We start from the raw sequence: 25,660 nt of genomic DNA on the forward strand, positions 1-25,660 counted from the left end.
ACATACTGGCCTGCTTGGGTAAGAGTTCTAGCTCCACTTCCAATTCAAGTTTCATGCAAATGTGCACCTGAAAGGCAGCAGATAATCACTCAAGTGCTTAGGTCCCTACCACCCATGTAGGAGTCCTGGATTATATTTCAAGTTCCTGGCTTCAGCCTGGTCTATACCTGGCTTTCATAGGTATTTGGGGAATGAATCAGATGGTAGAAGATCAATTTCTCTCTCTCCTTAAAATAAATTAAAAAAAGCTAATTTTAAGTGAAAAAGAAATTAAATAATTTTTCTTTTAATAAAATACAAATCCAAAATTTTACCAGTTATTTTCCCTATCTTCAAAGATCTTTATGAAAAGTTATAAACACTTAAATGAGGGAGTAAAAAGATTTTTTTAAATGTCAGGTGAATTTGGCAGTTTGGAAAACTTTTGGAATAGTAGTTCACAGTTTTTTAAACATCCTTAAATGAGGTGGAAACAGACGAAATTAAATTGTTTTGAAAAACTTGCTTAAATCAGACAAGGAACAGATGGGGATATTATGCCCGTGAATATATTGCATGCTATTTAACTCAAGTTTGAGGATGGACCATTAGGTAAGAATGAGAAAGAAAAAGAAAAATCATTTAATTCAAAATGAAAGCAAGCTAGTTGCTTTCAATGTACTCTGCCTGGTTTTATTTCAAAGTGCTCTTTGGGGATCAGAAGTACATTAGCTTCTGAAGAGGATGGTGAAACCCATCTTTGTGTCCCTCACAAGGCTCATTTGCTCATAAAACAAGAGAATGAACAAGCCTGCAGTGTCAACATTTACTGGTCACATTATAAAAATTAGCGTTAAGTCATTTTAAAAAGCCTGATTGAACAAATTCTTAGCACAACATGTAAATGCCAACATGATTTAGTTATAGAAACATTAGCCAAGAATTCAGGAGAAATTCTTGTGGAATTGAAATTACATCATAATAATAAAGGACCAGGGATGCTCTGGATTCAGAAAATTGTAGATTGACTGGTTGAACTTCCTTCCTAAAAAAAAATTAGGCCTTATTTTTAGAATTCCATGGGGAATACTAATGGACAAAACTTCCCTTCGTTAAGGGGAACTAGCCTGGTTGCAGGAAAATATGGTTGCTCTCACTAACAGAAGTAATAAGAGATGTCATTTGAAGATATTAGAGCTGAGGCACACAAAAAGGAAAAGCCAACTTCATAATTAGATTGCCACAAAGAGTATGAGAACATTCCACACTCAGCGTAAAAGGTTGTAAAGGGCAAAGTCAGGGAAATGCCAGTAATGACACTCCAAGCACTCTGTTAACACTCAGACGCAGGAGAGAAAGACGCTGTAACCTTGAATTCTGAAAATGTTCGTGTGGCAATACCCTACATGTGAAGTTGTTATTTACTGAGGAGCAGTTTTTATTAAATATAAATAATAGATTATAACTTGCTAAAAAACATGTTCCAGCATGATAGACAATATGATATTAAGAACCACAACCAACTAGAGAAAATTCAGTCCAACATAAAACTTGGTAAGTCAAGGCTATTTCTCATCTGTACTGCATCCTGAAAAAATATAAGAAGACCAAAAAATAAATACATCTAGAAGCTTCTAAGCAAGAATAAATGTCCTATATTTCTTGTCACAGACTTTCACTCTAAAAATGTACTTTTGGCTTCACACGAAACAGCTGGCTGATTTGGTCCAAAGATCCATCAATCTCAGGACTGCTTCCAGGCAGCAGAATTAACGACTTTTTTAATGTATTGACTCTCCATTTTGGTGTCACGAGATTATTTAAGGGCCTAAATGACTTCTTAAGAAAGTAGGTGTTTGGGTGGGTATGTTAACTCGTTTGTTCCTAGTCGTGGAAGCAGTATGTACTGCTCTAGATTTTTCTCCATCACCAAATATTTATTGAGACCAAATCAACGCATTTAATTAAGGCATGATCCCCAACCAGCATCATCAGCACCACCTATGAAATGTAAATTCTCTAGTCCCACCCAAGATCTATTAACTCAGAAACTCTGGGTTTAGGGCGCTGATATGTGTATATTAAAAAGTCCTCCAGGTGATGCAAATGAACACTAAAATTTGACAGCCATGCCTTAAGCAAGGTTTTTCCTAAACTATGATAAGAACAGAAATACAACTGACAGTTAAAATTACTGCAAAGGAGAGATCAATAGAATTTAGTGACATCTTATAGATGAGAGATGGATAAAGAAGACTCAAAGATGACAAACATTGAATCTTTGTGTTTTCAGTTGTGCACAAAATGGATAACTTATTTGCTAGAATATCTCCATAAAGATTTTGTGATTAGTAAGGAGGCAAAGTGAGAGATGAAATGGTGTCTGGGGTTGGGGTAGCGCAGACAAATAACAGGAGAAAGTTTCCAGGAACAGTGTGTGACTGGCACACTGGGGTAAAATCCTTTAACTTTTGGGATGGGGAAAAGTACTGTGTTAGCATGAAAGGAAAAGGAAGAGAAAGAACTTCCTGAAAGCTGAGAGAGAGGGAGGGAGAAGCAATGGGAATATGGAGGAACAATAAAAGATTATTAACACATTAACCCTGCATTAATCACCCAGTCCTTATTCTACATCTTCGTAGGAAAACAAAGTAGTTATAATTAATTGTAATTGCTCAGCTCTATTTCTTTAAATGTGGTACAATCCCTGGGAAAGGTCCCATGCATCCCTGAAGCTAGAAATAAAATTCCAAAAAGTAACAAATGCTGGCAGTGATGTGGAGAAAGGGGAAATTTTATACACCGTCAATAGGAACATAAACTGTGGTTTCCCTAAACAACAACAACCAAAAACAAACAAACAAACAAAACAAAACAAAAAAAACAGAACTATCATATGATCCAGCAATCCCACTAATAGGCATACATCTGAAAGAAATGAAGTCATTCACTATGAGAAACAGTGACTAGATCAGCCCTTGTCCTGACTGTTGATGTACAACTTAATACTTTATCCCTTTTAGTATTATTTTTGTTCTACTTGATACTATTGGTTGAACTCTGTAATAACAAACAATTATTCTTAGGTGTTTAAATTTAACTGAAGGCCGGCGCCGCGGCTCACTTGGCTAATCCTCCGCCTAGCGGCGCCGGCACACCGGGTTCTAGTCCCGGTCGGGGCGCCAGATTCTGTCCCGGTTGCCCCTCTTCCAGGCCAGCCCTCTGCTGTGGCCAGGGAGTGCAGTGGAGGATGGCCCAGGTGCTTGGGCCCTGCACCCCATGGGAGACCAGGAAAAGCACCTGGCTCCTGGCTCCTGCCATCAGATCAGCGCGGTGCGCCGGCCGCAGCGCGCCGGCCGTGGCGGCCATTGGAGGGTGAACCAACGGCAAAGGAAGACCTTTCTCTCTGTCTCTCTCTCTCACTGTCCACTCTGCCTGTCAAAAAAATAAAAAAAAAAAAATTTAACTGAAAAGTGATCTCTGTTAAATATAAGAGTGGGAATAAGAGAGGGAGGAGATGTACAATTTGGGACATGCCCAATCCGACTTGCCCCAAATGGTAGAGTTAGAAATGTGCCAGGGGATTCCAATTCAACCCCATCAAGGTGTCATGTACCAATGCCATCTCACTAGTCCAAGTGATCAATTTGAGTTCACAATTGATCACACTGATAGGTCTAAGAGTAAAAGGGATCACATAAACAAGACTAGTGTCTGCTAATACTAACTTATAGAATTAAAAAGGAGAGAATGACCCAACATGGGAAGCGGGATACACAGCAGCCTCATAGAATGGCAGATGTCCTAAACAGCACTCTGGCCTCACAATCAGCCCTTAAGTCATTCGGATCTGGCTGAAGAGCCCATGAGAGTATTTTAGGCACAGAAAGCCAAGACACTCTGGCAAAAAACAACAACAAAAAAAACTAAATGAAAGATCTCCGCAAGTGAGATCCCAGTGGAAAGAACGGGCCATCAAAGAAGGAGGTACCTTTCTCTGAAGGGAGGAGAGAACTTCCACTTTGACTATGACCTTGTCTAAAGAAGATTGGAATCGGCAAACTCAAAAGGCTTCCATAGCCTTGGCAACTCATGACTAGAGCCTAGGGAGATTACTGACGCCATAAACAAGAGTGTCAATTTGTGAAGTCAACAACAGGAGTCACTGTGCACTTACTCCTCATGTAGGATCTCTGTCCTTAATGTGTTGTTCAATGTGAATTAATGCTACAACTAGTACTCAAACAGTACTTTACACTGTGTTTCTGTGTGGGTGCAAACTGTTGAAATCTTTACTTAATATATACTAAATTGATCTTCTGTATATAAAGATAATTGAAAATGAAACTTGATGCGAATGGAATGGGAGAGGGAGCGGGAAAGGGGAGGGTTGCAGGTGGGAGGGAAGTTATGGGGGGAAAAAGCCATTGTAATCCATAAGCTGTACTTTGGAAATTTATATTTATTAAATAAAAGTTAAAAAAAGAAATGAAGTCATTATATCAAAGGCACCCCTGCTGCATAGAGTATTGCAGCTATACTCACAATAGCAAAAATATGGAATCAAGCAAGGTGTCCAACAACAGATAAATGATAAAGAAAATTGAGGTATATATAGAATGAGATGCTATTCATCCATAAGAAAGAATGAAATCCTATAATTTGCAGGGAAATGGATAGAACTGGAGAACATCATGTTAAGTGAAATAAGCAAGACACAGAATGGTAAATACTACATGTCCTTTCTCCTTCATATGTGGATGATCAAACGAACTCAATGTGAATATTTAATGGTAATTGCTAGAGGTGGGTGCAGGATAAAATGAGGTTGAATAATGGGTAGCAAGTCAGAGTAAGTAGAAGGACTGAGCTCCTACTGTTATATAACACACTGATGTAACTGTAGTTCACAATAACCTATTATATATTTTCTGAGCAAATAGAAGAGAGGATCTCCAAGGCTGTATTAAGGTAATTATAAACAGGGAGAATGTTAATTACCCTGACTTGATTGGTACACATTGTGGAAATGTATTAAAATGTCAGATTGTACCCTATAAATATGTACAATCATTGTTAATCAAAATAAATTTAATGTTTTGAAAAGTAAATATTTTTTAAAATAATCAGTGAGACTATACTTTAAAAAATATCTAAGGATTTAAAGGTCTCTGATGAATCCCAAATCTAGTGATGTTGCTGAATTTCAAATACAGGAAACACACTAGTGCAGGAGTTGAGGACAGAGTCATCTGACAAAATATGGCTACTAAAATCCACTGAGGGAAGGAAAAATTCCATCACAAGGTGATTCATAGGACTTGACACAAAGAGGAGAAGTCATCTGTCCTACAAACAAGTTACAAGGAAACCCAATGATTCGGCATGGGCTACATTAAGGGAACACCAGCCATTTGACGTGACTGTAGAGGACAGCCCCGGAAGTGTTGACGGAGGAAGGGTTGTTTGAAGGGGGGAATAGAAGTTTGCCAGTAGAGGCAGGGGGAGAACCACAGAGCTGACAACAGAAGCAGAAAGGTGGTAAAGATTTTCAAGCATGAAATACCTTAATTAGAAATATGCATTTTACAAAGCTGACCCTGCATCAGTCTGGAGGGTACACTCAAATGGGACAAGAGTCAGCAAATGTTAGGAGGATGCAGTTATATTTATTTCATCAGTGGTGCTCAAGGAGGGAAGTATGCACCCTACCCTATGGCAGGGGCGAACTGATCCAGCTTAGTGTTCAAAAGAAGAATCAGAACTTCTGTTGATACATACTTGCTATATTTACTGTCCTCTAAAACACTCCAGTGTACTAGCATTTAGCACATGGATTAACAACAAGACCTTCACTTTGGGTGCCAGATGGCCACGTGCTGTTTATTCTGATGGTAGAGCAGAGAGAATTCAATGATGTGGAACCACTAACAGTAACAGTCCTCTCAGCTCATACACTTCAGAGAGCATATTTCAGCCATGATATGCCAAGCTAACTGGATTTATAGAGTATATTATCTAATTTAAGTGAAATTCATACTCAAAAAATGGACACATGGTTTTTAAAATAACCCTGCACATAGACATCAGTTTGTCGATAATATGAATAATTCAAGCACAAGGAAATGGCAGAGCTGAAGCTGCTGATTCTAGCCCAGGCTTTTCCTTGGCTACAAGTAAGTTAACAGCAAAGGGCCACACAGATTTAGCAGGAAGTTGGCCCATGCAGCCTAAACAGTCTATAAGTGTATTTGAAAATGGCTTTACATCTATAAAGATAAAACCTACCCCAATTTTATATTGTGCTTTGAGATGTTAGCTATTGACAGAATGAAGTCATCAAATTAATATGATGTTTAAATAATGAAAATTTTTTAAAAATTGCTACACCTAACAATATGAATGAATCTCAGAAACTTCTCTTTGAACAAAAGAGGCCAGACAGAAGACAGATTTGCCATTTGACTGAATTTATATAAAGCTGAAAGCAAGTAAACTCACTGATGCTGTCAGATGTGAGACTATTTGATGAAATGGAAGGAGATATGGTGACTGGCAGAGGAAACAAGGGGAGATTTGGATAATGGTTATGTTCTATTTTCTGGTCCTAATTTAAATTACATAGTCACAGGCAATGTTCGCTTTATGATAATTAATTAATCAACTAAGCATTTATAATTAGTAACCTTTTCTACATATGTATTATTATAACTGAATAAAAATTTTGTTTCCAATTATTTTTAAATGAATATCCTTAACTATCTTAGGCATCTCTTGTAAGTAGAATTACACAGTATCTGTCCTCTGTGATCAGCTTATTTCACTTAGTAAAAGGTCCTCCAAGTTCGTTCATGTTGTAAAAAGTAGGGGGATTGGGGCTGGCACTGTGGCATAGCAAGTAAAGCCACCAGCTGCAATGCCTGCATCCCATACAGGCACTGGTTTGAGGTCCAGCTGCTCCACTTCCTATCCAGCTCTCTGCTATGATCTAGAAAAGCAGAGAAAGATGGCCCAAGTCCTTGGGCTCCTGCAACCGTGTGGGAGACCAGGAAGAAGCTGCTTCTGGCTCCTGGCTTCGGACTGGCACAGCTCCAGCCATTGTGGCCACTGGGGAGTGAACCAGCAAATGGAAGACCTCTGTCTCTCTCTCTGTCTCTGCCTCTTTGTAACTCTGCCTTTCAAATAAGTAAATATATCTTTTAAAAATAGTAGCAGGATTCCCTCCTTTTTAAAGGATGAATAAATTATACACATCTACCATTTTTTTCTTATGTATTCATCTGTAAATGGCCATTTGTATTATTTCCATAACTTGGCTATTGATCCTACTTTATGAGTTACCTAAAATAGTCCAACTCTATTTCTATTACAGAAAATAGAATGGTGATTACCAGGGACCAGGAAAGGCAGAATACATGTGTCGCTCCCCGTCTTCGTGGAGGAACGACACAGGACCCTGCGCTGTTCTTTGGTCTGCTCGGCCCTCCCCGGGTTTGCTGCTGGTTCTTCCCGGGTTGGCTACCGACCCTTCCACCTCCGTGGAAGGGCGGTTCCCCCTGGCCACTTTCCCCACTTCCGCGGGGAGCGGCACACCGCCGGCCGGCTCTCTCAGGGGCTGCACAGGTGTTCCTTCAGATGTTCCTCCTAGATGTTCCTGGTGCATGTTGTCTCTCTCCTCCTTTATAGTCCTCTTCCGCCAATCCCAACTCTGCTACCCACACGCCGAGTACACTGCTCTCCTCCAATCAGGAGCAGGTCCTACAGTTTATTGGTTGAACTGGAGGCAGCTGTGTAGAAGCTGTTTCTCCCTTCTCAGCGCCATATTGTGGGAGAGCAGATGCATAGAATAAGTCTTAATTCCAGTAACTTAGTCTAGTCCGAGTTGCTCCCAGTTGCTCCCCACATACATGGAGTTGTTATTTAATGAATATAAAGTTAGAATTATGCAAGATAAATTAGCTCAACCGGTCTGCTATATAACATAGTGTCTACAGTCAAAAATGCTGTTATGCACTTAGAAATTTGAGAGGATCAATATCATGTTAAGTATTCTTACCACCAACATATATATGTATATACATACACACACACACACACACACACACACACACTTATGTAAAGAATTTTTGGAGGTTAAGTCTATATCTGTAACCTTGTTTGTAATGATGGTTTCAAGGGTACGTGCATATGTCCAGACTCATAAATTATACCTCAGTAAGGTTATTCTTAACAAATAAAGGTAAACTTATAAAAATAAAAAATATATTTCTTTTTTTTAAAGATTTATTTTTTTTTACTTGAAAGACAGTTACACAGAGAGAGGAGAGGCAGCGAGAAAGAGAGAGAGGTCTTCCATCCACTGGTTCATTCCCCCAGATGGCCACAATAGCTGGATCTGTGCCGATCTGAAACCAGGAGCCAGGAGCTTCCTTTGGGTCTCCCACACGGGTGCAGGGGCCCAAGGACTTCAGCCATCTTCCACTGCTTTCCCAGCCATAGCAGAGAGCTGGATCAGAAGAGGAGCAGTCAAGACTCGAACCAGTGCCCATATGGGATGCTGGCAGCGCAGGCGGTAGCTTTTCCTGCCACGCCACAGTGCCAGCCCCTGTATTTCTTCTCTTAAAAAGAATTAAGATATCTAATAACAAAGAATGAAGAACATTGACAAATTTCTATTTGTGAGAAAAGTACCTTTGCACTTTGTGTTAGTAAATACAACCTTGAAAAATGTTGTTTCAATAATCTTTGTCTCATCTTCTGAATGTTATAATGTATAACAGATTAGACAAATAACATGTATTTAATTTCATTAAATATAAAAAATAATGGAAGAGTTTGAATTCATCAGTTTATTGATGGTGATGTGTCATTAAAAATATCCCACCACTATCAAAGAAGAGGGTCCTTTCTCTAGAGGGAGGAGAGAACTTCCACTTTGACTATGGCCTTGTTTAAATAAGGTCAGAGATTGCGAACTCAAGAGGCATCCATAGCCTTGGAGCTCATGACAAGAGTCTCAGGTGATTACTGACGTCATAAATAAGAGTGTCAATTGTTAAATTAACAACAGGAGTCACTGTGCACTTACTCCCCATGTAATATCTCTATCCTTAATGTGTTGTACTATTCAAATTAACAGTAAAACTACTACTCAAACAGTACGCTATACTTTCTGTGTCTGTGTAGGTGCAATCTTTTGAAATCTTTACTTAGTATATACTAAGTTGATCCTATGTATATAAAGATAATTAAAAATGAATCTTAAGAATGGGATGCGAGAGGGAATAGGAGATAGGATGGTTTGTGGGTGGGAGGGTGGTTATGGGGGGAAAACTGCTATAATTCAAAAGATGTACTTTTGAAATTTATATTTATTTATCACTTATTTATTTTTTTGACAGGCAGAGTGGACAGTGAGAGAGAGAGACAGAGAGAAAGGTCTTCCTTTTTGCCGTTGGTTCACCCTCCAATGGCCGCCGTGGCCGGCGCACTGCGGCCGGCGCACCATGCTGATCCAATGGCAGGAGCCAGGTACTTCTCCTGGTCTCCCATGGGGTGCAGGGTCCAAGCACTTGGGCCATCCTCCACTGCACTCCCTGGCCACAGCAGAGAGCTGGCCTGGAAGAGGGGCAACTGGGACAGAATCCGGCGCCCCGACCAGACTAGAACCCAGTGTGGCGGCACCGCAAGGCGGAGGATTAGCCTAGTGAGCCATGGCGCCGGCTGAAATTTATATTTATTAAATAAATAAAAGTTTTCTTAAAAAAAATTCCAGGGGCTGGTGCTCTGGCGCAGCAGGATAAAACCCTGGCCTGAAGTGCCGGCATCCCATATGGGCACCAGTTCTAGTCCCCGCTGCTCCTCTTCCAATCCAGCTCTCTGCTATGGCCTGGGAAAGCAGTAGAAGATGGTCCAAGTCCTTGGGCCCCTGCACCCACATGGGAGACCCGGAAGAAGCTCCTGGCTTCGGATTGGCACACAGTTCTGGCGCAGCTCCAGCTCTTGCGGCCCTTTGGGGAGTGAACCAGCAAATGGAAGACCTCTCTCTCTGTCTCTACCTCTCTCTGTAACACTGTCTTTCAAATAAATAAAATAAATCTTGGATTTCCGGCAAGATGGCGGAATAGGAAGGGAGCACACTGATAGTCTGGGGAGAGATAGTTTAATAAAAGTGGAGATACTGCAGGTTCAAGGAAGAGTAGGGGAGGAAACAGCAGAAGAAACTCTTCCGGAACGCGTGACTCACAGCAGACCTGCATAGAGAGCGTGGGAGCCCACAGTTCGGGACATCAGCGGCAGACTCAACACACCAGCGCTGGAACGCGAGGTGAGCCGAACCTCAATAGCCCGAGACACCGGCAGGCAAGCGGAGAGAGGAGACTAGAGGGAACGACCCCCGGGGGGGGAAGTTCACAAGGCTAACTGGAAGAGAGAGAGAGAGAGAAAAAAGGGTGACTAGTACGGACACGGGTTTCTCTCTCTCCGCTCACCTCTCAAGGGCGAGCAAGACAAAGAGCAGGCGCCATCTTGGACATACGTCATAAGCAGAGCGACCTCAGGTCTGCACCGGCCCTGAGCCTAGCAGAAAAACCTGACTCTGGGCGGGGCGAATTAACAGGAGATTAGGAGCTAGTAAATTTGTGGTGCTACTGAACTGAGACTGTGAAAAAAGAGACGGTGGGGAGAGAACTCACGGAATTCACGTGAGCACTCTCCAGAGACGCTACAATTCCGTAACTTTGGCAACCCAGTGGGAGGCTGAAGGAGAATTTGAGCCCACTCTGAGGGCCGAACAGATTCCCTGTGGGGATCTTGGGAAAGAGCTTCCGATCTCTGGCTCCTGTGGGTATATCATTTGCCTGCTAACTACCTCCAACTTCGTTCAGCTGTGTGGAATTACTTCCCTTTTGAATCAAAAAAAAAAAAAAGAGAGAGAGATTTACCACGCCTAACCTGGGAGTGTCACTTTTGGCACACCAAACAGAGCTCTCAGGCCACACCCATCTCAAGCCCTAAGGCTCCATCAAAAACAGATAGTCCACTTAATCTAGAGTCATAGTATAACAAGAAAAAGCACCACAGTGAAGAAACCAAATATCTCCAATATGCCAAATAGCAAACGCAAAAACCGAGGTAATAAAAACAAGGAAGTCACCATGACGCCCTCAAATGAAAAAGACACCCCAATTCAAGATTATGAAGATGATGACATAGAAGAAATGCAAGAAGCAGATCTCAAAAAATTGATAAGAACATTAAGAAGTTCTCAAAAACAAATTCTGGAACTACACAAATCCTTAATGGACAAGATAGAAAATCTCTCTCGTGAAAATGAAATATTAAGGAGGAATCAAAATGAAACGAAACAACTAGTACAACAGGAAACTGTGATAGTGACTGAAGTGAAGAATTCAATAGATCAAATGAAAAACACAATAGAGAGCCTTACAAACAGAATGGGTGAAGCAGAAGAGAGAATATCGGACTTAGAAGACAGAGAACAGGAAAGGATACAGTCAGACCAAAGAAAAGAAGAGGAAATTAGAAATCTGAAACATATTGTCGGGAATCTTCAGGATACTATTAAAAAACCCAACATTCGGGTTCTAGGAGTTCCTGAAGGCATGGAGAGGGAGAAAGGATTAGAAGGCCTTTTTAGTGAGATATTAGCAGAAAATTTCCCAGGTTTGGAGAAGGACAGAGAAATCCTAGTACAGGAAGCCCACAGAACCCCTAATAAACACGACCAAAAGAGATCCTCACCACGACACGTTGTAATTAAACTCTCCACAGTGAAACATAAAGAAAAGATCCTAAAATGTGCAAGAGAGAAACGTCAGATTACTCTCAGAGGATCTCCAATCAGACTCACAGCTGACTTCTCATCAGAAACTCTAAAAGCTAGGAGGGAATGGCGAGATATAGCCCAGGTACTAAGAGAGAACAACTGCCAGCCCAGAATATTATATCCTGCAAAGCTATCATTCGTGAATGAAGGTGAAATAAAGACTTTTCATTGCAAACAGAAATTGAAAGAATTTGTTGCCACTCGTCCAGCCCTGCAAAAGATGCTTAAAGATGTGTTACACACAGAAACACAGAAACACGGTCATCAATATGAAAGAAGGTAAAGGAAGGAAACCAAGGAAGGAAACCTCACAGCAAAAGATCACAGGGAATTCAAAGCATATATTAGAACTTATCTTGGGCAAATGGCAGGGCAAAGTTACCACTTATCATTAGTCACTTTGAACGTGAATGGCCTGAACTGTCCAGTTAAAAGACACCGATTGGCTGATTGGGTTAAGGAACAAAACCCATCTATTTGCTGCTTACAAGAAACACATCTTTCCAACAAAGATCCATACAGACTGAAAGTGAAAGGCTGGAAAAAGATATACCATGCCAACAGAAATGAAAAAAGAGCGGGCGTAGCCATCTTAATATCGGACAACATAAACTTTACCACAAAAACTGTTAAGAGAGACAAAGAGGGACACTATATCATGATTAAGGGATCAATTCAACAGGAAGATATAACAATTATCAATGTATATGCACCTAACTACAGGGCACCAGTTTATCTAAAAGATTTATTAACGGACTTAAAGGGAGACTTAGACCCCAATACAGTAGTACTGGGGGACTTCAATACTCCACTCTCAGAAATGGACAGATCATCCGGTCAGAAGATCAACAAGGATACAGTAGATTTAAACGACACTATAGCCCAAATGGATCTAACAGATATATACAGAACTTTCAATCCTACAGCTAAAGATTTTACATTCTTCTCAGCAGTACATGGAAGCTTCTCTAGGATTGACCACAAAATAGGCCATAAAGCGAGTCTCAGCAAATTCAAAAGAATTAGAATCATACCATGCAGCTTCTCAGACCATAAAGGAATGAAGTTGGAAATTACCAACTCAGGAATCCCTAGAGCATACGCAAACACATGGAGATTGAACAACATGCTCCTGAATCAACAATGGGTCATAGAAGAAATCAAAAGAGAAATCAAAAACTTTCTGGAAGTAAATGAGGATAACAACACAACATTTCAAAACTTATGGGACACAGCAAAAGCAGTGTTAAGAGGAAAGTTTATATCAATAGGTGCCTACATCAAGAAATTGGAAAGACACCAAATAGATGAGCTTTCAATTCACCTCAAGGATCTAGAAAACCTACAGCAAACCAGACCCAAATCTAGTAGGAGAAGAGAAATAATTAAAATCAGAGAAGAAATCAACAGGATTGAATCAAGAAAAACATTACAAAAAATCAGCCAAACGAAGAGCTGGTTTTTTGAAAAAATAAACAAAATTGACACCCCATTGGCCCAACTAACTAAAAAAAGAAGAGAAAAGACCCAAATCAATAAAATCAGAGATGAAAAAGGAAATGTAACAACAGACACCACAGAAATAAAAAGAATCATCAGAAATTACTACAAGGACTTGTATGCCAGCAAACAGGGAAACCTATCAGAAATGGATAGATTCCTGGACACATGCAACCTGCCTAAATTGAACCAGGAAGACATCGAAAACCTAAACAGACCCATAACTGAGACAGAAATTGAAACAGTAATAAAGGCCCTCCCAACAAAGAAAAGCCCAGGACCAGATGGATTCACTGCTGAATTCTACCAGACGTTTAAAGAAGAACTAACTCCAATTCTTCTCAAACTATTCAGAACAATCGAAGAAGAGGGAGTCCTCCCAAATTCTTTCTATGAAGCCAGCATCACCTTAATTCCTAAGCCGGAAAAAGATGCAGCACTGAAAGAGAATTACAGACCAATATCCCTGATGAACATAGATGCAAAAATCCTCAATAAAATTCTCGCCAATAGAATGCAACAACACATCAGAAAGATCATCCACCCAGACCAAGTGGGATTCATCCCTGGTATGCAGGGATGGTTTAATGTGCGCAAGACAATCAATGTGATACACCACATTAATAGACTGCAGAAGAAAAACCATATGATTATCTCAATAGATGCCGAGAAAGCATTTGATAAAATACAACACCCGTTCATGATGAAAACTCTAAGCAAACTGGGTTTGGAAGGAACATTCCTCAATACAATCAAAGCAATCTATGAAAAACCCACAGCCAACATCCTATTGAATGGGGAAAAGTTGGAAGCATTTCCACTGAGATCTGGAACCAGACAGGGATGCCCACTCTCACCACTGCTATTCAATATAGTTCTGGAGGTTCTAGCCAGAGCTATTAGGCAAGAAAAAGAAATTAAAGGGATACAAATTGGGAAGGAAGAGCTCAAACTATCCCTCTTTGCAGATGACATGATTCTTTATTTAGAGGACCCAAAGAACTCTACTAAGAGACTATTGGAACTCATAGAAGAGTTTGGCAAAGTAGCAGGGTATAAAATCAATGCACAAAAATCAACAGCCTTTGTATACACAGACAATGCCATGGCTGAGGAAGAACTTCTAAGATCAATCCCATTCACAATAGCTACAAAAACAATCAAATACCTTGGAATAAACTTAACCAAAGACGTTAAAGATCTCTACAATGAAAATTACAAAACCTTAAAGAAAGAAATAGAAGAGGATACCAAGAAATGGAAAAATCTTCCATGCTCATGGATTGGAAGAATCAATATCATCAAAATGTCCATTCTCCCAAAAGCAATTTACAGATTCAATGCAATACCAATCAAGATACCGAAGACCTTCTTCTCAGATCTGGAAAAAATGGTGCTGAAATTTATATGGAGGCACAAGAGACCTCGAATAGCTAAAGCAATCTTGTACAACAAAAACAAAGCCGGAGGCATCACAATACCAGATTTCAGGACATACTACAGGGCAGCTGTAATTAAAACAGCATGGTACTGGTACAGAAACAGATGGATAGACCAATGGAACAGAATTGAAACACCAGAAATCAACCCAAACATCTACAGCCAACTTATATTTGATCAAGGATCTAAAACTAATTCCTGGAGCAAGGACAGTCTATTCAATAAATGGTGCTGGGAAAATTGGATTTCCACGTGCAGAATCATGAAGCAAGACCCCTACCTTACACCTTACACAAAAATCCACTCAACATGGATTAAAGACCTAAATCTATGACCTGACACCATCAAGTTACTAGAGAACATTGGAGAAACCCTTCAAGATATTGGCACAGGCAAAGAATTTCTGGAAAAGACCCGGGAGGCACAGGCAGTCAAAGCCAAAATCAACTATTGGGATTGCATCAAATTGAGAAGTTTCTGTACTGCAAAAGAAACAGTGAGGAGAGTGAAAAGACAACCGACAGAATGGGAAAAAATATTTGCAAACTATGCAACAGACAAAGGGTTAATAACCAGAATCTACAAAGAGATCAAGAAACTCCACAAAAACAAAACCAACAACCCACTTAAGAGATGGGCCAAGGACCTCAATAGACATTTTTCAAAAGAGGAAATCCAAATGGCCAACAGGCACATGAAAAAATGTTCAAGGTCATTAGCAATCAGGGAAATGCAAATCAAAACCACAATGAGGTTTCACCTCACCCCGGTTAGAATGGCTCACATGCAGAAATCTACCAACAACAGATGCTGGCGAGGATGTGGGGAAAAAGGGACACTAACCCACTGTTGGTGGGAATGCAAACTGGTCAAGCCACTATGGAAGTCAGTCTGGAGATTCCTCAGAAACCTGAAGATAACCCTACCGTTCGACCCAGCCATCCCACTCCTTGGAATTTACCCAAAGGAATTTAAATTGGCAAACAAAAAAGAGGTCTGCACCCTAATGTTTATTGCAGCTCAATTCACAATAGCTAAGACCTGGAACCAACCTAAATGCCCATCAACGATAGACTGGATAAAGAAATTATGGGATATGTACTCTTTAGAATACTATACCGCAGTAAGAAACAACGAAATCCAGTCATTTGCAACAAAATGGAGGAATCTGGAACACATCATGCTGAGTGAAATAAGCCAGTCCCAAAGGGACAAATACCATATGTTCTCCCTGATCGGTGACGACTGACTGAACACCAAGAGGGAAACCTGTTGGAGTGAGGTGGACACTATGGGAAATGGTGGCTTGATCAGCATAGCCCTGACTGTTAATGAACAACTAAATACATTATCCCTCTTAGTAGTTTTTTTTTTATCTGTTCTACTTAATATGACTGGTTTAGATCTGAAATTGATGCACAGTTATTCTTAAGTGTTGAAAATTAACTGAAATGTGATCCCTGTTGAACATGGTGGTGGGAATGGGAGAGGGAAGAGATGTATAATTTGGGACATGCTCAGGCTGACTTGCCCCAAGTGGTGGAGTTGGAAGCATACCAGGGGATTCCAATTCAATCCCATTGAGGTGGCATGTACCAATGCCATCTCACTGTTCCAGGTGATCAGTTTCAGTTCACAGTTGGTCATGGTGAAGGGACTGGGAGTCAAAGGGAGCACATAGACAAGTCTAGTACCTGCTAACGCTAACTGATGGAGTAAATAAAGGGGAGAGTGATCCAACATGGGAAGTGAGATACTCAGCAGACTCATAGAATGGCAGATGTCCTAAATAGCACTCTGGCCTCAGAATCAGCCCTAAAGGCATTCGGAGCTGGCTGAAAAGCTCATGAGAGTATTTCAGGCATGGAAAGCCAAGACACTCTGGCAAAAGATCTCTGCGAGTGAGATCCCAGTGGAAAGAACATGCCATCAAAGAAGGAGGTACCTTTCTCTGAAGGGAGGAGAGAACCTCCACTTTGACTATGACCTTGTCTAAACAAGATAAGAATCGGAGAACTCAGAGGGCTTCCATAGCCTTGGAAACTCATGACTGGAGCATAGGGAGATTACTGATGCCATAGACAGGAGTGTCAATTGGTAAAGTCAACAACAGGAGTCACTGTGCACTTACTCCTCATGTAGGATCCCTATCCTTAATGTGCTGTACATTGAGATTTAATGCTATAACGAGTACTCAAACAATATATTTCACTTTGTGTTTCTATGGGGGTGCAAACTGTTGAAATCTTTACTTAATGCATACTAAACTGATCCTCTGTAAAAAAAAAAAAAAAAAAAAGAAAGAAATTATCAATTCCCAACTTGACTCTCACTGGGATTAAACATGACAATAGGTCTGATCTGATTTCATCATCATTTTAAAAAATCATCTATTATTTTTCACTTTATGTTTCTGTGTGGGAGCAAACTGTTGAAATCCATACTTAATGTATACTAAGCTGATCTTCTGTATATTAAGATAATCGAAAATGAATCTTGATGTGAATGGAAGGGGAGAGGGAGTGGGAAAGGGGAGGGTTGTGGGTGGGAGGGACGGTATGGGGGGAAAGCCATTGTAATCCATAAGTCGTACTTTGGAAATTTATATGCATTAAATAAAAGTTTAAAAAAAAATAAATCTTTTCAAAAAATGTGCTAGAAATCTGCATTATCAATAGTATTGGGGATGAGAAGAGGAGATGGAGAGAAGAAATGACAAGAGAAAAGCAAATATAGGAGCTAACCACTGATATGCAGAATGGGTAAAAGAGAAGAATGCCTGATGGCACCAAGGTTTCCACCTGGGCACAGAGAGGCTAGGAATGCCCCCGACAAAAAGAGGAAACCCAGGAAGACCGCAAGTGTGGGGAAGGTGTAGATATTTAGAATATGAAAACTATTCCATCTTTATTGAAATACCCTAAAATAACTCCATGTCATATAGACAGCACCTAAAAAATGATCATTATTTTCCAAACCCACACAAAGAAGTGTTACTCCTAAAAGGAAGTCCTGATTCATGATGGTTATAGTATGAGTGTTAGGCATAAGTGGCAAGGAAATATATTTGCTCTTGAAAGAAAATCCAGGAAAAATTATTCTAAAATTGAGTGCTGTAATTATTTTCCTAAGTATGAGAAAAGGTGTACTGTTTCATTACCAAGTCTATGAAAAAAGAACAGTGTAATTAATTATCAATCATGTTCTTAAAATTAGACTTATTTTAAAAAGTAAACATCAAATGCATTTTTTTTTGACAGGCAGAGTTAAACAGTGAGAGAAAGACAGAGAGAAAGGTCTTCCTTTTTCCATTGGTTCACTCTCCAAATGGCCGCTGTGGCCAGTGCACTGCCCCTATCCGAAGCCAGGAGCCAGGTGCTTCCTCGTGGTCTCCTATGTGGGTGCAGGGCCCAAGCACTTGGGTCATCCTCCACTGCCTTACTGGACCACAGCAGAGAGCTGGACTGGAAGAGGAGCAACCAGGACAGAATCTGGTGCCCCAACCGGGACTAGAACCCAGGGTGCCGGCACCGCAGACGGAAGATTAACCTAGTGAGCTGTGATGCTGGCCCCCTTGCTTGACTTTTTTTTAACTTTTATTTAATAAATATAAATTTCCAAAGTACAGCTTTTGGATTGCAGTGGCTTTTCTGCCCCATAACTTTCCTCCCACCTGCAACCCTCCCCTTTCCTGCTCCCTCTCCCATTCCATTCACATCAAGTTTCATTTTCAATTATCTTTATATACAGAAGATTGATTTAATATATATTAAGTAAAGATTTCAACAGTTTGCACCCACACAGAAACACAGTGTAAAGTACTGTTTGAGTACTAGTTATAGCATTAATTCACATTGAACAACACATTAAGGACAGAGATCCTACATGGGGATTAAGTGCACAGTGACTCCTGTTGTTGATTTAACAATTGACACTCCTGTTTATGGCGTCAGTAATCACTCTAGACTCTTGTCATGAGTTGCCAAGGCCATGGAAGCCTTTTGAGTTTGCCGACTCCGATCTTATTTAGACAAGGTCATAGTCAAAGTGGAAGTTCTCCCTTCAGAGAAAGGTACCTCCTTCTTTGATGGCCCGTTCTTTCCACTGGGATCTCACTCGCAGAGAGCTTTCATTTAGTTGTTTTTTCGTTTTTTGTTTTGTTTGTTTGTTTGTTTTGCCAGAGTGTCTTGGCTTTCCATGCCTAAAATACTCTCATGGGCTCTTCAGCCAGATCTGAATGCCTTAAGGGCTGATTCTGAGGCCAGAGTGCTGTTTAGGACATTTGCCATTCTATGAGGCTGCTGTGTATCCCGCTTCCCATGTTGGGTCATTCTCTCCTTTTTAATTCTATAAGTTAGTATTACTTGCTTGACTCTAAAAATCAAAAACACTAAAAAGCTTCTGCTTCTTTACAAATATTTATCCAACTCCAATGTGCCTCACGGGGATAACTCTCTGGGAAATTATTCCACAAAAAAGATGTCTGCTTTTTGTTCCATGTCACACAGTGATGGATTGACTGGCTCAGGCTTGAAGGGACAAACAAAGCATTCTCTGATACTATAAAAAATTATTCTATGAAGCCAAAAAAATTCAGACAAGTGCCCTTAAAATGTGTTGAGGCTCCAAAGAAGAAATGAATATATTAGAAAAACAAAAAGAAAACCATCTCCAACATTTAAAGGATCACTGTCTAACATCATCTCTCTGGTTTGAGGGGTTTCCTCTCTTTACATTCATTCTCAGTAGCTGTCAGAAATTTGCCTTCCTTTCTTTTCTTTTCCTTCCTTTCCTCTTTTTCCACTCTTCCTCTTTTTCCACTCTTCCTCTTTTTCCACTCTTCCTCTTTTTCCACTCTTACTCTTCCTTTCCTCCATGGTTATTTGTCGACCATAGCTATAGGTTGGTACTGTTTAAGTCACTAGGGAAATCAACATAAACAGAATACATCCTCACACTGGAGGAGATCAGAGTTAATTAAGGAATTTAAGATTCTCTAAGGAAAAGTATACTTTTTATACATTTTTAAAAATTACTTTTTTAGTTGATAGATAAAATTGTATTTATTTATATCATGTACAACACAATTTTTTGAAGTTTATACGAAATGTGTAATGACTAATTGTAGCTACTTAGTATATACATCACTACACATAATTACCAACTTTGTGGTCGGAACACTTGGTACCCACTCTAATAGTGTTTTTAAGAATGCAATTTAGTTTTAATTAATGATAGTTAAAATATTGTACAATGATCTCTTGAACTTGTTTCTCCTAATTGGGATTTGTATTCTTTGAGCAACATCCTCCCATTTCCAACTGTCCTAGCTCTTGGTAACCATCATTCTACTCTAGTATTATGGGATCAATGACTTTAGATGCCACAGATAAGTGATATTTTACAGTAGTTGTCTTTCTATGTCTGACTTATTTTATTTAGCATAATGTCCTGCAGGTTCAACCATATTGTCACAAATGGCTGAGCAGTATTCCACTGTGTGTAAGCATTACATTTTCTTTATCCATTCAACCATTGATTGACACTTAAGTTGATTCCATATCTAGGCTATTATGAAAATGTTGCAATAAACATGGGAGTGCAGATAGCTCTTTGACATACTGATTTCATTATTTTTTCATATATACCCAGTAGTGGGATTGCTGGATCATGTGGTAGTCCTATTTTTGAGGAAGCTTTTTACTGTTCTCCATAATGGCTGTACCAATTCACATTCCTACCAGCAACGTGCAAGGATTCTCTTTTCTCTGCATCCTCACTAAAACTTGTTATCTTTTGTCTTTTTGATAGTAATCAAGGTATGAAGTAATATTTCCTTATAATTTTAATTTGCATTTATACATTTTTGGGAATACATAGCATTTGAACTTCTTATTTCAATGAGAAAATCACTAGTATTTTCACTTTGAAACCTTAAAATACTGACAGGTTTGCCTCAGAATAACAAATATTTACTTGGACTAGTCTTTTATTAGGTAAATCCCTGACACAATAGTCTAAAAGGTGAACAAAGTCTTTACATGTTGATGCTTTTTCATGGCTGGAAGTGATTTCTGAATATAATTAGTTTTAGTGATTTGATGCATTCTATAAATATTTCAAAATGCCATGCTAAAACCCCAGGCTCACAAGTATAGAGCTTTAAAAATCCCAGCGATTTCCTTCTACCATATATACATGCACATTTTTGGCTCATTATTCAGATAAGAAATCATAGTCATAGTAATCATATTTTCCTTCTAATAGGCATGGCAATGTTCCTGGACTGTGCTTTCTCTCCTTATTTCTCACCTACATATTAAAGTTGAAAGCTAGGAGTTTTGATCACATGTAGCAAGCATTTGGCAGAGATTCACATCTGGTTCTGGTGTCTGAAACTGCTACTTTCTTAATGGAAGGACCACCCTGTGGTTTGCAGGACATAAGACTAATATTAGATGCAATGGGATGGATAAGTGGGCCTTGTGGTATATGAAGTGCTTGGTGTTGTTAGGAGAACAGGGCAGCCCATGGACTTCATCTGCTCCCCAGCAAGCAGTATCTTCCGGCAACATCATCAAATGAAAGAAACCACAGTCACTGTGCACAAGAAGCAGATTTTTGCCTAGTGACCTGCTGTAAAATGTAATCAGAGCTTTCATTTAATGGACTGAGAATCCATACCAATTAGAAAGCTATCTGACCCAAACCACAGTTCAGTTCAGACTATGAAGGACACTATATTGTCTTTAATGTTTTTCATCTCTCCCCTGAAACAATGTCTGCTGCTTTTGAAAGGTTGAAATTGTGTCTATGCAGCAAAACTATAAATGGCCTGCATTAAAGGGAGTCATCTCCAAAATGCAATCCTGAATCCTTAGGTTGAGCAACATGAAACTGCAGACAATGGAGAAGCATAACTGCTACATTTCAGACAAAATGCCTGGAGAAATTGGAAAAGAGAAACTTTAATACATTGACATTTATTAAAACCATAATGAGAAGAATTAAATGTTTTCACACTGCCCTACTTGGAAAGACTGCACAAATCTCTCTGTGCCCATGCACAGAATAAAGAAGTTTTCACTTACCAACAGGGACATGATGAATATAGTGGGACCATCCATGAGTTTAAACAGAAGGGCCCAGAAAACCAAACTGAAGATCAGTGTACCTGAACAACAGAGATAACGATCCTGTGGTTCTTTCTTCAAATATATGAAAAGACTGGGAAGGAATTATATTTGAAAAAAAAATGGAGAAATAGACAAAATAAACCAAAATTCTGCTTTCTTCAACCAAAATCTGCTACCCATTCAGATTCCATGAAAATCCTGATCAGACTGACAAGAATGGTTTCAAGAATTCATGGATCAAGGTGGCTGGAGCAGAGTGAGTGGAGAAAAGAAGTCTAGGAAGTGGGGTCAGAAGGTACCAGGCAGCACAACTGTGAAGCACAGAAAGAAGTTTATCCAGTGCCTGAGACGTGCTCCCCAGGTGGTAACAATAATAGCTGCCTTTGGGACTGTGCACTCCTTATGGACTCTAGAGTAGGACTCATAGCCTAGTCACTTCTGTATTTCTAGCTTCTATAGTAGTGCCCAGCACAAAGAAAATGATGAATGAATGATGAACAAATTATTTACTTTAATTACACTCATGAGACTGTTATGTGAAGTCAGAACATGAAGTTATTAATTTACAACATGTGATACACTTCTTTAATGTACATAATTATGTCCATCGGCTATCCAGGGCACTTCCTACCAAGGTAGTTGGGTATCCTAATTAATCAAAAGAAAACTGCTTAATAAGCATGCAAGAAGGTAAAAGAAAACTGGACAGACTCAAGGGATGTTACCTGTAATCCTGTCTCCCTGGCCCTCTCCCTTTGACAGATTGGAAGATGTGCCAGGTTTATAAATTAGGGTAAGACAGGAAATGAAACAAACCTACAAGAAAAATCTTGTTTGTTGCCTATCCAAGACTCACTCTCTCTCCCAACCTGATCCCCCTCCACAGTTCTTGGCTAACAGATTCGAGGGGGCTACCAGCATCACGGGAGGGTTCCTCAGCCAAACTGAGTGAATCACCATTGTTCTGATCCAGTCACAGTAATCCCATTCTCCTTGACAGAGATTATTTAGGAAAATTCATGGGATACAATTTTGACTAATACGGCATGTAAACAAGACTACTGGGGGTGAGAGTGTTCAAAATAGTCAAATAGGGGCCGGCGCTGTGGCCCAGCGGGTTTACACCCTGGCCTGAAGCACCAGCAGCCCATATGGGTGCCGGTTCTAGTCCTGGTTGCTCCTCTTCTGATCCAGCTCTCTGCTATGGCCTGGGATAGCAGTAGAAGATGGCCCAAGTCCTTGGGCTCCTGCACCCATGTGGGAGACCCAGAAGAAGCTCCTGGCTCCTGGCTTCGGATCAGCACAGCTCCTGCCATTGTGGCCAGTTGGGAAGTGAACCAGTGGATGGAAGACCTCTATCTCTCTCTCTCTCTCCCCAGCTCTCCCTCCCTCTCCCTCTCCCTCTCTATCTCTACCTCTCCTCTCTCTGTGTAATTCTTTCAAATAAATAAATAAATATCTTTAAAAAAGACTTACCAAAATAGTCGAATAGAGAGGCCCAGCATTCACTCCTCCTCCACTGAGCAGACCCAAAGCAGCTACATCTCAAGATGAGTGCCCAAAAAAGAGCACCTGGATGCAATAGGAGAAGAGTGGGCACACAGTCAGACACTATGACCAGGCATAGCAGCATAAAGAGAAAAACAAAACCAATGGGCAACTGAATTCCCAGCCCCACAACTGGAGAGATTCTCTCTTTCTAGGAGAAACCGTGAACAGGAAAGCATCAGTGGAATCCATCTGCATGAACACCTTACATGACAATCCTCATTAGAGGTGAATCCACTCACCACAGACTGGGAGCTCAGTAAGGAGACCTCCCTGGAAAATACACAGCCACTTTGCTCCAAATGAAGAATTCACTTTATCCACTACTCCCACCTTCAGAGAGCAGGCTTTGGCAATGCAGTACCATCTTGAAAAAAGAGTCATTTTCAGAATGCATACTACTCTAGAGATAGAAACCCTTGTATGTCTCCATCCCAGAAGACTTTACTGCTCTTTAGCAAGGAAGACTAAGCCTCACAGGTCCAGCTGGGCCCAACGGAGCAAGGATGATCCCATCACCTTAGCCCACACAGTACTCTGCACTTCAGGCTCAATGGGAGCAAGACAGCTGGGTACCCAGGCCCCAGGACTCTAAAAGTAGGGATCATCCTCCTCCCCACTACATATTCCACTCCCTACCACTCAAAATATCTCTCAGTGCTGCTAGAACCCGTGCACACTAAGTCTGTCCCACCAAGGCTAGAGCTGTCTGTACAGTAGGGACGGTTCTAGCAGTAGGGTCTGAACAAACAATAGAGAGTGGCCCAAGCTATAGACAGTGGGCACATTTGACCAGGTGAATACGCTCTATATATTGTGCTCGTTCTTGACAGTGAACACAGCCTGCTCCAAACAACTGGCACAGAGAAGGCCTGCAGACCCAGCTCCACACAGCTGGGCACCAAGAACCTTTCTCCTCCCCACACCTACCTCTTGACAATATCTCAAGTTTCTGTGCCCCGCCCATCCCAGGCATCACTCTAGGCTCTTCTTGCCCCTCCCATGAACAAGTACCTAGGATTTTTGGGCTCCACGCAGCCCAGCAGACAGTGTGCATCCTTGGGGCTCTGGCTCAGGCTGCACATGCCCTGACCGGTTCAGTCCGCTGCTCACTTGCTCAAAGGATTGGCCTGGGTTTCTGTACCCTGCTAAAGCTCCAGCTCCTCCCATGGCAGCTGCCAGATTCCTGTGCTCCTGTAAGACTAGTGTGCTGCTGCTTGTTTGCAGCTCCCGCCTAAGGTTTCTGCATCCCACCCAGCTCACGCAGCCCATAGAGAGTGATCTGGGAGTTTCTGCTCTGCTGACTGGTAGGTAAACTCAATCTCTCAGGCAGTATCTGGGAGACATGCTTCCTCCACCCAACACTAGTGCTGTTCTTGAGGCTCTGGAGTGAAGCAGCAGCTGAGAGTCATGGATACCTAGCTTGCTCCTGGCACCAGTGCTGCCCTCATAGCACTGGCTCCTGATTTGGAGAAGTGCCGGTAGTCTGTATACCACACTGCTATTCAGTGAACTAATAACTGAAAATTTGACCCAATTTGGAGAAAGATATAGACATCCAGATATAGGAAGCTCATAGGACCCCCAAAACACATGATCAGAACCTCACCAGAATACATTATAGTTACAAAGAGAGAATTCTAAGATTTACAAAAGAAAAGTGCCTGATCACTTTTAAAGGAACTCCCATTAGATTCACAGCAGATTTCTTAACAAGCCAGGAAAGATGGAAGACATATAGCCTAAGTTCTGAAAGATTAACATCACTAACCCATAAAACTTTACTTACCAAAGCTTTCATACAAGTAGGAGAAATAAAGACTTTCCAAGACAGGCAACAACAGAAGGAATTCATCAATACCTGACCACCCTTACAAATGATACTTAAGGATGTGCTACATACAGAAACAAAGGACAATAATCTTCACCATGAAAGTATGAAACCTATTAGAACAGAAGATATGCAAACAAACAAAAGAAATTTAAAGAAAATGGCAGGACAAAACCATTACTTATCAATCAATAATAACTGAATATAAATAAACTAAATACTCCAATTAATAGATATAGACTGGCTGCATAAGTTTTTTTTTTAAGACCCAACAGTATGCTGCCTACAAGAAATGTACTTTGGGGCCAGCACTGTGGCATAGGAGGCTAAGCCTCCGCTGCAGCTCCAGCATCCCACACAGGTGCTGGTTCATGTCCC

The 25,660-nt window shown here is 40.6% G+C and overlaps 1 long non-coding RNA gene across 9 annotated transcripts in view; it reads right to left on the reverse strand.

The window, feature by feature from the left end:
• The window catches only part of LOC127486866 (uncharacterized), a 192,354-nt gene that overhangs the window by 118,964 nt on the left and 47,730 nt on the right, over positions 1 to 25,660 (reverse strand). For 6 of the 9 annotated variants that reach the window (XR_011388571.1, XR_011388573.1, XR_011388572.1 and 3 more), the window contains one exon: positions 23,380 to 23,475. The exons of 2 other annotated variants lie outside the window; for them this stretch is intronic. This is a non-coding gene — a long non-coding RNA (uncharacterized lncRNA). Of the gene's footprint in view, positions 1 to 23,379; positions 23,476 to 23,693; positions 23,819 to 25,660 lie in introns of all 9 variants that reach the window. One more of the 9 variants, XR_011388566.1, reaches the window with a different exon arrangement.

The sequence above is a fragment of the Oryctolagus cuniculus genome, chromosome 5, assembly GCF_964237555.1.
Source record: "Oryctolagus cuniculus chromosome 5, mOryCun1.1, whole genome shotgun sequence".
NCBI lineage: Eukaryota > Metazoa > Chordata > Mammalia > Lagomorpha > Leporidae > Oryctolagus > Oryctolagus cuniculus.